Source organism: Palaemon carinicauda, chromosome 39 (assembly GCF_036898095.1).
Source record: "Palaemon carinicauda isolate YSFRI2023 chromosome 39, ASM3689809v2, whole genome shotgun sequence".
In the NCBI taxonomy this organism is placed as follows: Eukaryota; Metazoa; Arthropoda; class Malacostraca; order Decapoda; family Palaemonidae; genus Palaemon; species Palaemon carinicauda.
The window spans coordinates 20,872,350-20,887,461 of NC_090763.1; the positions used below are offsets into that span (position 1 = coordinate 20,872,350).

General features: G+C 49.2%; 1 protein-coding gene across 3 annotated transcripts in view; it reads right to left on the reverse strand.

The window, feature by feature from the left end:
• Positions 1-15,112, reverse strand: part of LOC137631063 (uncharacterized) — a 307,769-nt gene that overhangs the window by 213,930 nt on the left and 78,727 nt on the right. The window lies entirely within an intron of this gene.

The window sequence follows — 15,112 nt, forward strand, 5'->3', positions numbered from 1 at the left end:
TCACCAATTTAGATTGTTTTATATGATTTTAATGCCATTTTTCTCTCCTCGTGTTTGAAAAGTTTACTTAAGCTTAAAAATATCTTACCTAGAAAGTACACTGCTCCTCTCATTTGGGATTCTGTGCATATCATTGTGAAGAGAGATGGGGAACCCAAGAAACAGTAATATGGAGATTTGAGGTTCTAGTTGGGTCCCCTTGCCCAGTATAAAAAATTGAGGAGTGGTGCCCAGTCCCCAGTTCTCTTGACTGTTTACCTTTTGCCAGATATCTGGCTATTCCACCGTTGCATATTCTAGTGAAGTGAACGTTGGAGTGTGGTCGGCATTCGGACACTAGGCAGTCCATGTGCTATACCTGACCAGAGTCCGCAAACCACTACATAATATTTGGTGCCCAGACCCGGGAAACACCAACCTATAGGCATGGCATCGTCATCGGCCAAGGACCAAAAGGCTAAGAAGAGCCTAAGTCAAGATATGGAGAGCCTCATCTCAATTGTCAGTGACCCGACACTTCAGGTGGCAGCACTGAAGAACGTCAAGTTGTCGCCAAATGGCACTGGGGTTACGACCACAGTGACCACCAGTGTCCCTTCTACGTCCCCAGCTTGGCCAAACGTCAACAGTCAGGCCATTCCTGTAACCAGAGAGGGGCCAGTTATTGGAGGTCTCCAGTCCCCTCCAGGGTTCTCACCAATACTCCCACCATGTTTCTGGGAGTCTCCTGCTTGGTGTGGGCTTCTTCCCTCCTCACCTGTTCTGGCAACCAACCATTTTAGTCCGCCAGGGACTTCAGCCAGTGGACTAGGGGAGCAGTTCTTGGGTGACCAAGCGATATCCGGCAGACCGGAAAAGGCTCAAACACATACGGCTGAGGCAGTTCATGCCAAGACAGGGCCATCACAACATGTAGACACCAGGCCAAGGACACGAGCAGACCAGCCATACCTGAAACACTGACCTTGTCCCAGGAGTCAACTAGCAAAGATTCTGGCAGTACAACTTCTGGTGACAGTTCCAGCTCCTGTTTCAGTGTCAGCTCAACTGACACACTCTCAATCGACAATGTTAAGTCCCTCCAGTCAGACTGCCGTCTGTCTGACCTGTTCAAGGCCCTTGATTCTGGGAAGAGCCCCAAGCCTGGGATCTTCCAGCTAGAAACTGGCTAGAGTTTTGCCCAATTCCTGAGGGATTTTGAGGACTACTGTGGCAGTAGGTATACCGCAGGAAGCTCCGGTCAGTGGAGCACTGAGCTTGGAAGGTTCCTGAACGGGGAGATTAAGGAGGCTTTCTCGGCAACAGGGGTCCCGGGATTTCATACCCCGATATGAAAGAACGCCTCCTCGACTGGTGCCGAGAAGTCAGAGAGAGGCGTGATGCAGGGAGGAGGGCCTGTTTCAGCCGTGCCACTAGTGGAGAGGGCAAACTGCTGAAGATTTATACCGTGCCGTTGGCCTCCTTGTATCGGTCTGCATATCCTTGGCGTAGCTTGGACCGGAGAGAGCTGAGACATAAGCTCCTCAGAACGGTTCCAAGCAAAGGTGCTGGAGCAGTCTCTGGCCACTATCAAGGTCTCCGCTGGCCGTCAGGCCACTTGGCATGATGTCCTACACCTGTTAAGTGTTCTCGACGAAGCCAGAAGGCAGAGGACTTGGCCATTAGTCTTGTGGGACAGTCATAACACGGCTCGTATGCCGACAGAGTTGCCATGGCTGCCCCCACCGTTCACCGGCACATGACAGAGTATATCCCCGCACTCCTCGACCTGTGGCCAAGCCCGCACCTGTGGAAGTGCGCTTGCCACCAACTTGTACTCCAGATAGTTCTCCTCAGTTCCAGAGAAGGAACTGTACTTGGTGCAAGAAACCCGGGAACCTGGCGGACGAGTGTCGCAGATGCCTCAACCTGGGCCTATGCTGTGGTTCAGACAACCATCATGTCACGCAGTGTGAGCAACAGGCGGCCCCCAATGCACAGAACACCTTTCCAGAAGACAGCTACGGCCTGCAGCCCTGGGAAGGAGATCACCTCCGTCCAGACTCCTTCTAGATGGACGGCAGTACCAGTGAACGTTACTCCGACCCCGTCGTCCTACTCTGGTTCGACCAGCAGCAGGGAGAGCCAAAGTGGGAGCGAGTCCAGTGCTTTTTCCCGGTCTGTTGAGAAGAAGAAGAAGACAAAGCCTAGGAAGTCATCACGAACCGATGAGTATCATAGGACGTTAAACAGACCTTTGATGTAAATGATGGGGTTACATTGAAGGGGGGTGTGAATGCTTGCTTCTAGTATTCCAGTGGCAGCCTCGGAAATCTTGATTTCCAAGGTTACCCTTCAACCTGAAAAGGTCATTGCGCATTCAATGACTCTTTCACGATTGGCCAGTGATAACCTGTCCTCGACACTGTCCAGGGCTTCTCCAACTGACACTCCAGGGAGGAAGGAGGAACTGAGGCTTTATTGAAAACATTTCGTAGGGTTAAGCTAGCGCAGTTGGCTCCTGTACTGCTCATGGTTGTCCCAGTGACCATGTCTGAGTTTCTATCGGGAGCGTTGGATGCTCTCGTTGACTCCGGAGCTGAGGTCAACCTCCTGTCATCGAGTGTAATACAGGATTACCAGCTGCAGATGGTACCTGACACCAAAGGTCTGAGTGGTTTAGGGCATACAAGACCTAAGACCTTAGGTACTGTACTGTTGACCCCTATACTGCATGGAATGACAATTGGTGAGCCGGCGGGTGGGGTAAACGAAGGAAGGGTAGAGCTGCCTCTCTGAGACAAGAGACTTTCCTGAGATGGAAACTCCTTCCCAATCACTATATTGATGTCCACACCTAAATAGGTTAGTCTTCTTGTGGGTGTAAATACAATCTTCTTTGAATTTATCATGATCCCCAAATCTTGTCTAAATATAAGCCTGTCTCGGCGAATAAGAAGGATGTCCTTCAATTCAGCCAGAATCAGCCAATCGTCCAGATACTGGAGACAAATTCTGTTGGCATGCGCTCACACCAAAACTAGAGTGAAAACTTTTGTGAAGACTTCGGGAGTAATTGACAGGCTGAAGAGAAGTACCCTGAACTAGAATACTCTGCTAGCTACCATCATCCTTAGGTAATTGCTGGAAGACAGAATAACTGGAATCTGAAAATATGTGTCCTTCAAGTCTATAGAGACCCTGAAGTTGGAGGACCTGATTGCGTGTCTGGCCGTTGATGACGTCTCCATCTTGAACGGAGTTTGCTGCACAAACCTATTCAAAGCTAAGAGGTCCATGACAGGTTTCCAACCTCTGGAAGCCTTCTTTACAAGAAGCCTGGGGAGCCGTTGCCGATCTCATGGAGGGCGCCCTTCACAAAAATGGCCCAGACTTTTGCCTGAAGGGCCAGATCCTTAGGAGACCCTCAACAATAAGATGGTGATATCATGGGAGGAAGATTCAGTGGAGGGGGAGAGTTAGTGAATTGGTTCACAGACATCCCTCCAATGTGGCCTCATTTTGCCATTGGACCTGGCGAGAATGTAAGAGCTGATTCTGGGTTTTCTTCAGAGCCAAAGGTTGAGGGCATGTGACATCCTTCTGCGTCTGCTTGTGAGGCTGCAGTGGTTGTGAGACTGTCTTAAACATTACTAGAAATCAAGGCCTGTGGTAGTCCGAAGGACACTGCTCGATGGAGTAGAGTCTTGTCTCCCCTTTCACCATTCTGTGGCTGCTTCAACCTCCTCTGCAGGGAAGAGTGAATGGCCCTCAATGGACCAGTTTTATAGATTTAGACCTCAGTGACCAATACATTTGTAGAAGCTAGATGTCATAGCATCTCACCTATTTAGCACCCAGTTGGCCCATTGGTCGATCACCTGGTGCATCAGGAACTAGACTGCCTAAGACCCCATAAGGACAATATCCTTAAGGGCTTTATTGTCAGGGTCAAAAAAGTCTTCAATGTCGACCAGTGGTCAATCCAAGAGGCTGCCTGCATGGTTGCCATGGCTGTAGCTGCCATCCCTGAAACCTCTGCCCCGAGAGGGATACTGCAGCTGCTGTTAACCACTTTGTCGAGAGCCTTGGCATCAGGGTCAATACTCGTGGATCCAAAGGAAGAGGAAAAAGATAGGCTTCCTTGGTCTTGAAATACTTCTTTTTAAAGGTTTAAAGGCCACTCATGAATGGCAGAGGCAAGGGACAGTAACACTGCCCTATCAAGCAGGATAATGCCCTAGAGACCGACCATATTACATATGATCAGCACCCAAGCCCCCTCTCCATCCAAACTAAAACAAGGGAGGGCTAGGCAATGACAGCTGATGACTCGGCAGATACACCTATAGGCTCCCTCAAACCCCCATCCTTAGATCATAAACATGGTGAGGATGCAGCGACCAAAGGAACTAACAAGTTTGAGCGGGAATCAAACTCCAGTCTGGCGCTCACCAGCCAGGGATGTTACCAAATCGGCCACCACAACCCTAGTGGCCTAGAAAATGGCACAGGAATCAGACTGGAAGACTTTCCCATTCCCATAGAGTTTCTCTCCTCAGAAACTAGTGTCTTGACCTAGTTTAATGGTTCCTTGACCAGGATTGACCAAGGGAGCTCTAGACATAACCTAAAGCTTTCCTGCTTTTACAGGGAGATGAAAGAGCTTCCTCTAATCCGTTGACCCTCCGAATGCATCAAAGAACTTGGAGGAACGTCAAATCTTATTTGCCTTCGTCGACGTCCAGAGATTTAGGTTCACCCGGTTGCGGAAGAATCCCCTCAACCATTCTTCTGAGTAATATTCATGGTCTTCCTCCTCAGTGATCATCCCGGATCGATCCCTATAGGAGTCGTCGTCTAAGATAATATATCTAAACACCACTCCTACAGAAGAATGGGAGCCTGAAGAAATGGAGGAAGTGTCTCTAGGTGAATCTCTAGGCTTTGCAACAAGGTTGAGCTTGAGCGTCCTAGGATCCATGGGAACCAAGGACTTCAGATCCGTTTTTCAGTCTTTAATCTCTCTTTGCCTGGAACCAGCTGCCATAGGAAAAGGATGACTCTTAAGACACTCACGATCCTTAGGGATGTTCTCGACTTGTTCTGGATGTTCTATCCAACATCCTTCCCAGCCCTCTTGTATTGTAGAAAATAGTAGGAACTGAAGTCTATAAGCAAGTCTATACAGGTAGTCGTCGACTTACGACATATAAGATTTATGACTGTTCAACTTTAAGATAATTTTTTTCAGGGTGATGACGTCACAAGTCTATAGGAAATACTACACTAATAGGACAAATATTTCCTTGGAAATAATCTATTTTCTCGTATAAAAAATAAATTGATTTATCATGATAAAGTTGCATTTTCTTTTATTGATTATATACAGTATCCATTTTCAGTAAAAAGTACATTAAGAAAAGTTTTAATATCTGTCGAGTTCATATCATATGTCTGGTGATGTCAAATTAACCAGCGGAAAGCGACCAGGCAATACAGTACAATGATTTCCTTCCAATAGGCTAACAATTAGTTCAGTATTAGTATTCCCATTATCGAAATACTGTATCAAGTAACAATACAAAGTATTTTTGGGTCTGTATCGGCTGTTATGAGTACTGTACAACATAACGTAAATTTGATTGATATTTATCTAAAGAAAGTACACTAATAGGACAAATATTTTCTTAAAAAATAATATATTTCCTTTTACATTATGAAAATGAAATATGTTTGCTTGTTAAGTTAGTATTTTCTTTCATTATTTGCAAGAAATAAGAAAAAGGATTTACATATTTTGCAAGACTTTCTTTTTCGTGTCTTGTGACGTCATATTTCTGGCGAAAGTGCGCTGGCAAACAGAATTATTTCATTTCGGCGTGTTACCGAGTAAATCTTACTATAGTATTCCCAGCCTCGAAACACCAAGTAACGATATCAAGTGTTTTAGTGGTCTGTATCAGTAGTATTGAGAATAGTACAACTTACCGTAAATTTAAGAAAAAAATGTCTGATGACGTTATATTTCTGGTGGAAGGCGAATAACAAATCGAGTGATTTCCTTTCGATGCATTACTAATACTCTGATAATAGACTGATATTTATCTAAAGAAAGTACACTAATAGGACAAATATTTTCTTAAAAATATCACAAATTTTAAGTAATTTGTATTTTTCCTAACGGTACTTACCTCAAACTACTTTCTTAGGAGTATCTGGGATCGCCTACCAACCGACCAGAATTTTGTGTAGTTTACCCTACTCCCGTTTTCTATGCAGGGTAACCTCTGGCGGAGTGATACGCGCCATGAGGTGACCCGGGGTCAGAAAGCATGCTTGCTCAGGTCTCGAGCTCCAGTAAGTTTTTGACAGATAGGTTTCTACGAAGTCCTGTAAGGCACTCGGGGCATGATGGGCGGGCCATAACCCGAAAGTAGTTCGAGGTAAGTACTGTAAGGAAAAATACAAATTACTTAAAATTTGTGATTTGTTCCAACACGGAGTACTTACTTCGAACTACTATCTTAGGAGACTTACACCTTAGGAGGTGGGAGTGGCCTTCCGGACCTAGAGGCCGTGATGAGGAGAGAAAAGGAACCTAGATAGGAGGCTACGTTCTGCTGACCCCAAAGGAAACACGAAAAAATAGGGAAAACTACGCAAAAAACTCTCTAGTGTATAAGTAATCCACCTCTGCAAAAATCCTTGGAGATGCATTCTTCCACTGACAGTGTATCTCATGGCAGTTAAAGGATTTAAGGGTCATATAGGGGAAGGTGATAGGGGAAAAAAGGGGTAAGGAAGGAACTTGTGTCCCGTGGACTTACCGCCCGCGGCTTCCCCGGGGCTACACCTTTAAATCTTTTGGAGCATGGAAATGGCGGGACCGAGAGAGAACCGGCCCAAGGATCTCCTCGAACAATCCTTTAAGTAGTGAGCCGTAAAGGTAGACTGTCTAGACCATGTACCTGCCCTCAGGATTTGGCCTACTGCCATGTTTCTTTCAAAGGCCAACGAAGTACTCAGTCCTCTAATGTTGTGGGGTCTAGGCCTTCCTGGAAGAGGGACCCCTGCACTGCTGTAGGCTTACATGATCACCTGGCGTAGCCAGAAGGAGATCGTATTTTTGGAGACCGGCTTCTTCACCAGTCCTGAGGAGACGAACAGACTCTTGGTTTCGGGGCGAAGTTTGGCCGTCCTCTCTAGGTACTTCCATACTGCCCTGACTGGACACAGAAGCAAGTCCCTCGGGTTGTCCGAACGAGGGATAGCTGGCACTGAGAGCCCTTCAAACTTGGGGTCCTAAACAGCTGGATTCTGAGTCTTGGCTACGAAGGAGGGTAAGAATCTGAAGGTAGCTTCTCGCCAGCCCTTCGAGTGTGAGATCTCGTAAGACAGGCCATGAATCTCACCTACTCTTTTTGCTGATGCCAGAGCTAACAGAAAGACTGTCTTGAGGGTGAGCGCCTTGTCTAGAATGTCTTTGAGAGGCTCGAAGGTAGGTTCCGAAAGCATCTTCCGTACTCTAGCCCCATCCCACTGGGGCACTCTAGCGGCTTGGGAGGAACACGACTGCTCGAAGCTCTTGATGAGCATCGAGATATGTCTGGAGGCACCTAGGTCGATGCCCTTCAGGAGGAAGACTTGGCCCAGCGCTGCCCGGACTCCTTTAATGGCTGGGATGGACGTGCCCACTTCGTCCTTGAGATAGGCCAGGAAGTCTGCTATCTCGTGAATGGAGGCCCCTAACGGCCTGATGTTCTTCGAGGAGCACCCCTTAGTAAAGGTAGCCCACTTCGCCTGGTACACCGCGACTGACGAACGTCTCAGGTACCCTGACCTCCTCGATGCCGTCTTCGACGAATATCCTTCCTTTCTCAGGAGACGCTCGATAACCTCCACGCATGAAGGCGGAGGGACCGAGGGTTTTCGTGGAACCTTTGGAAGTGAGGCTGCCGGAGAAGGCCTGGTCTGTCTGGAAGTGGCCAAGGTGGAAGGCGTGCCAGTTCCTTTAGATCCACGAACCACACTCTCTCCGGCCACCAGGGCGCTACCAAAGTCATCCACAGGTTGGCCGCCCGTCTCACCCTGTTGAGGACCTGTCTGAGCATCCCGAAGGGAAGGAAGGCGTAAACGCAGAGGTTGTCCCAAGGGTGTCGGAAGGCGTCCTCGAACGCTGCTGCTGGATCTGGTACAGGAAAACAAAACATGGGGAACTGTGCGTTTAGTCTCGTGGCGAAGAGGTCTATCACCGGTGAGCCCCACTTCAGGATGAGGGTTTTGGCCACTTCTGGGTGTAGGGACCACTCGGACCCTACCACTTGACTCATTCTACTGAGGCCGTCGGCCAGGACGTACCTCTTCCCCGGAATGAACCTGGCTGAAATATTGATTTGTTCCACTTCGGCCCATTCTTGGAACTCCAACGTGAGACTGCACAGTTCCTTCGACTTCAGTCCTCCTTGCTTTTTCACATAGGCCACCACCGTGGCGTTGTCGCACATCAGAGCCACGGCGTTTCCCTGGAGTAGATGGACGAACTCTAGGCACGCCCTTTGTACGGCTATCATCTCCAGCACGTTTATGTGCAGGTTCGTCTCCTCGACTTCCCATTTTCCCTTTTGCCGTTTTGTCGAGAAGATGGGCACCCCAGCCCTACTTGGATGCGTCCGTGAACAGGAGCATCTCCGGGGGGTCGGCTGTGAAGGGCATTCCCTTGAGGGTGTTCGTTCTGACGTGCCACCACTCCAGGACTTCCTTCGTCTCTGGGGACACCGGGACTATCTTGTGCGGGGAGTCCTATCAGTCTTTGCCAGTCCTTGGCTCTCCTGGGCTGGCCCGACAGGAAGGGCCAGAGTATCTGTTCTAGGTTGTTCAGTCTCTCCACGGAGGGGAAGGCTCTCGCCCACCGGGAGTCTAGGACCATCCCTAGGTAGGTCATCCTGGTGGAGGGTATCAGCTGGGACTTCTCCAGGTTGATGATGATACTCAAGACGTTGCAGAACTGCAGGAGCTTCGCGCCTTGCTCCCTCAGTACATCCTCTGAGGCTGAAAGCAACAACCAGTCGTCTAGGTACCGAATCAGGCGGATGCCCTGTTCGTGTGCCCAGGCTGAAACTGTTGCGAAGACCCTCGTGAAGATCTGAGGGGCTGTCGACAGTCCGAAGCAGAGGGTTTTGAACTGCAACGTTTGGGTACCCCATTTTACCCTTAGGTACTTCCTGCTGGAGGGATGGACAGGGACCTGGAAGTAGGCGTCTTTGAGGTCTATGGACCTCATGAAGTCCTCCTCCTTCAAGGTCGCTAGGACTGACTTCGGAGCGTCCATCTTGAAGGCGGTCTTGCACACGAATTTGTTGAGGGGCCCTGTCGCCTTCTCCACCAGGAAGAGCCTGCTGTAGAACCCTGGTCCCGGGTTCTTGATTGGTTCTACTGCCCCTTTCGCCAGCTTTGTCGAGACTTCTTCCTGCAATGCTGCTACTTTCAAGGGGTCCTTGGGTGCCAACCACTCCGCCTGTTGATCTGGGATCCGAGGTGGGGGGGGGTCCGCTTGGAAGAGCAACCTGTACCCCTCCTTTAGCACTGCTATGGTCCACGGATCCGCTCCGTGGTCCCGCCATGCTTGCCAAGATCGTTTGAGGCATCCCCACCCTGAGGCGTCGGCCGGAGTAGGGGGCCTCCCCTCCTACCTCTTTCGAGAGGCGCGGCTTGAACGCCTTCTCCTGGAGCCCGAGTAGGATGGTCTGAAGGCTAACTGTGGAGTCTAAGCTCCTCTACGGGGGGGCACGGCGAGGTAAAGATTACGTGTGCTAACGTCTACATCCGACGGGCGGACGGAGCCGAAGAGACACTGGGCAAAGCTGCGGGGGGCCTCTCCAGCGGCCACTGAGGCAGGCACTGGAGCGGCAAGAGCCCTGTTCGACCCGCTGGGGGGATAGCCACTTTGCCTCCGTCACGGATGGAGCCGTCGGGACGGGGGTAGCCGTCAAGGGTCTACCCTCTCCCGGGGAAATCCATGGGGTGTAAGTACCCTGCCATGTCAGCGGCCGCCTCCGATGCTTGGATGGGGCTGGCCGGAACGATGGTGCGGCTGGCTCCATCACGGATGGAGCCGCCGGGACGGAGGTAGCCGTAATAGGTGTGTCAGCGGCCGCCTCCGATGCTTGGATGAGGCTGGCCGGGACGATGGAGTGGCTGGCTCCATCTCGGATGGAGCCACCGGGACGGAGGTAGCCGTCATGGGTCTACCTCCTCCCGGGGAATCCATGGAGTGTGAGTACCCTGGCATACCAGCGGTTGACCACGAAGCCTGAATGGAGCTGTCATGGTACCGGGTATGGATGCCATGCTGCCGAGTCGAGCCAGCAGCTGCCTCCGCTGGACGGATGGAGCTCCTGCGGAGATCCATGGAGCTGCGGGCTTCCCCGTGCTGGCTGGTTGGTTCCTTCGTTCAGGGAGGGCCATCGAAGAACTGGAGGCCGGGACAAGGCGCGGGCTTCGGTTCGTCTAGCCTGTGGTGGCGTCTGATGAGGGCTAGTACTTTTCTGTAAGCGGAGACCTCATCCGCGGAGCCTTCCGCGCTATCTCCTAGGCCTTCCGTCGGATGCTCCTCTGCCTGAGAAGGTGCACCTACGATGGGGGGCCCCGCTTGGGGTGGAGGCATCCTTTTGTCGTGGTACGACTTCGGCGGTTCTGGATGGAGGACGGGCATCGCCGCTGGGACGGAGGCCTCCGTCCTGGACTAGTCTCTCCCCACGGAGGACCAAGCTGCTGCGGGCTTCCTCGTGGCTACTGGTTGTCTTTCACGTTCTGGCTGGCTTGTCGAAGTCTCGGAGGCTGGGACACGGCTGCCAGACCGAAGGGGCGACTCCCTCCGCTGGGCGGATGGAGTCGGAACCTTTGCGGACTTATGCCTGTCTGCCGGAGCCTGAAGTGAGGATTCCCTTCGGACCTGCTGTAGAGGACGTACTTCCGAGTGGGAGAACGAGCCCTTGGGAGCCCGCCAGAGGTACCCGGAACTGCTGAAGCTCCTAGGAGGTGGCTGCGTGGGATGGCGACCCGCACCCATTCCTCCCTAGGGGAACGGCTTCTTCTGTGCCTCCTGGCGTGGTGAGATCTGGAACTGGAACGGGACTTCCTTCTGCGGGACCTCTCTCGCCTCCTCTACTGGTACCTCGGTGCTCCATCCTCCAAGGAGAAAGAGTATGACTCGAAAGAGGAGCCCGAAGATTTGTAGGACCGCACCGAAGGGTCCGAGTCGTCCCGCGTCGCTGGTGGTTCCTCGTGTTGGTCGGTAGGTGACGAAGGCTCCAGGAAGACGGGAGGGAGCGTTGCTGAAGGCGCTGGGGGAGAGCGAGGTAACTTCTTGCTGGGGAACCACACCTCGAACTCTTCCTCCAGTCTCATGGGCGACCTGAAGGGCGTCCTCGGCGGCGCCCATGCGAGGGGATCCGATGATGGCGAGTCCTCCTTCTCGGCGTCTCCCCCGGCTGCAGACGTACCTGAAATACAGGCCCATGAAGCGGGGGAAGAGGCTGCAGCAGCCTTTCCCCACATAGGATCATCGGAAGAGACGGGCCCCGCTGGCACCAGGACTACGTCCTCCGAACACACTCCCGTCCCTCCCTCAGGCTCCCCACTTGCCTGGACTGACAAACATCCCCACTAGCAGAACATTCAGACTCCTGGGGAAGAGCAGTGGGCCTCTTCCCCGCAACTGACTTACCTCGTCCCCTACTCTGGGTAGGGGAAGGTGGCTGAGAAGCTCTATCTGACGAGGCATTGGGAGAAGCAAGTGGCGAGGAGAGGCTCGGCTTCCTAGGTGACCTCTTGGACGCCTTCTTCTTCTTGGTGCCGTAGCGCACCCATTGCACCTCGTTCCAGGACTCGCACTCCGGACACGTGGCTGTAGGAGAACATAAGCTGCCCCTACACGACGAACACAGAGGGAAAGGGTATGGAATGAACAAATTGGGACCACGTGGGGACCGCGTAAGACACAAAGGGTTACACTGGGTAAGGAGAGAGCGTCGAGATGTTATCGCGACGCGACCAGAAAACTTACTTGAGCTCGAGACCTGAGCAAGCATGCTCTCTGACCCCTGGTCACCTCATGGCCCGTATCATTCCACCAGAGGTTACCCCGCATAGAAAACGGGAGTAAGGTAAACTACACAAAATTCTGGTCGGTTGGGAGGAGATCCCAGATACTCCTAAGAAAGAAGTTCGAGGTAAGTACTCTGTGTTGGAACAAAATATATTTCCTTTTACATTATGAAAATGAAATAAGTTTGCTTGGTAAGTTAGTATTTTCTTTCATTATTTGCAAGAAAAAAGAAAAAGGATTTACATATTTTGCAAGACATTCTTTTTCGTGTCTTCTGATGTCATATTTCTGGCGAAAGCGCGCTGGTAAACCGATTTCATTTCGGCATGTAACCGAGTGAATCTTACTACAGTATTCCTAACCTCGAAACACCGAGTAACGATATCAAGTGTTTTAGTGGTCTGTATCAGTAGTATTGAGAATAGTACAACTTACCGTAAATTTAAGAAAAAAAAGTCTGATGACGTTATATTTCTGGTGGAAGGCGAGTGGCAAATCGAGTGATTTCCTTTCGATGCATTACTAATACTCCCATAATTCATACAAAGAACTTCTAATAATGTTCAACGAAATATGAAGAACTAACATACAGAGAGAGAGAGAGAGAGAGAGAGAGAGAGAGAGAGAGAGAGAGAGAGAGAGAGAGAGAGAGAGAGAGATAATTAATGTCTATAAACGAACGGGATGGAAAGTATGATATCCTATAACATATTGGGGCTGATGTAATATTCACTGAAGAGATTTCCAATGTCAAGAAAATTAGATAACTGTGTTATTCATACTGTCTAAGCGCATAATCATAATATGGTAGCATGACCTTGAAATCAGCTGATGCCAACCAAAAGTAAATCAAAAGTAATTGTTGATTATGGAAATGCTCAAGAAATTGAAAAATAGAATATAAAGAATAAAAACATGCTTTAATCAACAACAATAAAACACAATATTGTCTAATGAAATATGAAGGCTTAATAATAAACTTAAAATCAAATAATGCATGAAACTTTAAAAATGAACCACCCATATGCGTGCGAGCGCACACACACACAGGCACAGAGAAAGAGAAAGAACGTTTTCACATAACCAATAACAATGGCTAAAACGAGTTGTATGACAACTGTGATTTCCTGTAACATATTGGTGCTGATGTAATATTCATCATGAAGATATTTCGAATAAGTTGAGAAATTATATAATACGCCATTCATATGTACGCCATCTTTCAATAACCAAGGATAACAAAATATTAAGTAATTTTTATTGATAAAATGAATCCAAAATTGAAAAATAGAATACAAAATGCATTAATAGAGCATATGATATCCTATTAAACAAGAAAATCAAATACTGTAATGATAAACAGTAAGAAAATATTGATAAAAAATGATCGAGATGATTGCCAAATCATGATGCATCATAATAAATCTACGAAACTTCACTTTTTGAGTTTGAGATATGTCAAACTCGACTTACGACGCGTCTTTCAGTCCCTATCTCTGTTGTAAGTCGGCGACAACCTGTAGTTATCTACCAAGGTAATTGCTCTAGGGGAGAGAAATCCTAAGTGAGATCTTGTATGAGTGTTCCCTCTATGCAGCGTAACCTGTCCCACATTTCTGAATCTTTTCCTGGAGCAAACACTGACATGCTCCAGCTGCCTGTCCACGTCCCTGGAGTCTATTACGTCCCTGGATCCAGCCAGGATGGTCTGTGTTCTGATGTTAGAGATGCAATCGCCAAAGGAAGTTTTGTTCGCCTCAAAGATTCTTCCCTTGCCGGAGAATCCACTTGCCTGAACCTATCCTTTGAAGGTGAGGGCTCTCCCAATCATCTTCCAGACCATTTTCTCGAAGAAGAACGCCAAGTGCATTTTGAACGGGACTTTGAATGCTTATCTAAACCTGAAATAGCAAATAATTCAGGATCAAGCCGACTTAATCTACCAGTCGAAGGGCACCTAGAAAGCTCAGGAAAAACATGTCTGGGCATTCAAGAACAATCTGCCTTGTATGATCTAGTGTATTGTGACTAGCGCATTTTGGGGTGAAATACCTTGTGCACCTAGAAGACCATCTAGATCCTTCAGGGAAATGATTCTTAACATGTTCTGGGGTGAAATGTCTGGCATGTTCTAGGGTGACACGTTTAGCACATTCTGGAGCTACACGCCTAGCACGTTCAGAAGGAGATATTCTATGGATTACCATGAAAGTGTGTGTAGTATGCTCAAGGGACAGCCACTCAGAAACAGTTCTAGGAAAGGGAGTCTCCCATCTCGAAGGTCGACTTCTGGACGAGTAGTACTTGGATGAGCAATGCTGGGTTGAAGTGCAACCAAAAGCTGAACTGGTAATAGCTCATCCAGCAGACACGTGTCCAGAAGATGAAGTGCGTCAAGAAAGTGTTCAAAGATAAACCCCTACAAAACAAGCATGTCTGAAAGATGTCTATCCAAAGGTTGAGGCATGTCCAGGAAAAGAGCTCATTGGGGAAGCACGTAGGGGTGAAACACATCTAGAAGAGGTGCTGGAATCTAGCCTAAAATTAAATAACCTGGAATGCAAGATGCGCTGGGTTGAGGTGCGTTTTGGAGAAGCAGTAGCAGTAGAATGTGAGGCACATAGTGGTGAGGTCCCCATAGTAAAGACATTCTCAAAAGGGGACCACCTGGAAGAGGTGCCTGGTGATACATGTCTGAAAGCACGCAATGGTGATGAGTGTCTGGAAGAGGCCTGTCTGGAAGTCTATCTTGAAGGGGAGTCATCTCTGAACCTGTGGAAGGATGAAAGAAATAGGATTGCCTGCATAAAACTAACCTATGATCCCCTCAAAAAAGGAAGGATTTCAAAAAGATTGAGAAACAACCTTGCACAAGGATTTAGAGAGCTCTAAAGGAGGAGACCTCCTTGATGGGCAAGGGTTGGGCAATCGCTTATCCATCTTCTGGAAAGAAGAAAGGCGCTGAAGAGACAAGTCTCCTACTGAAGGCTCTGATGGGGCTGAAGAGATGAAAATCTTCCTGGG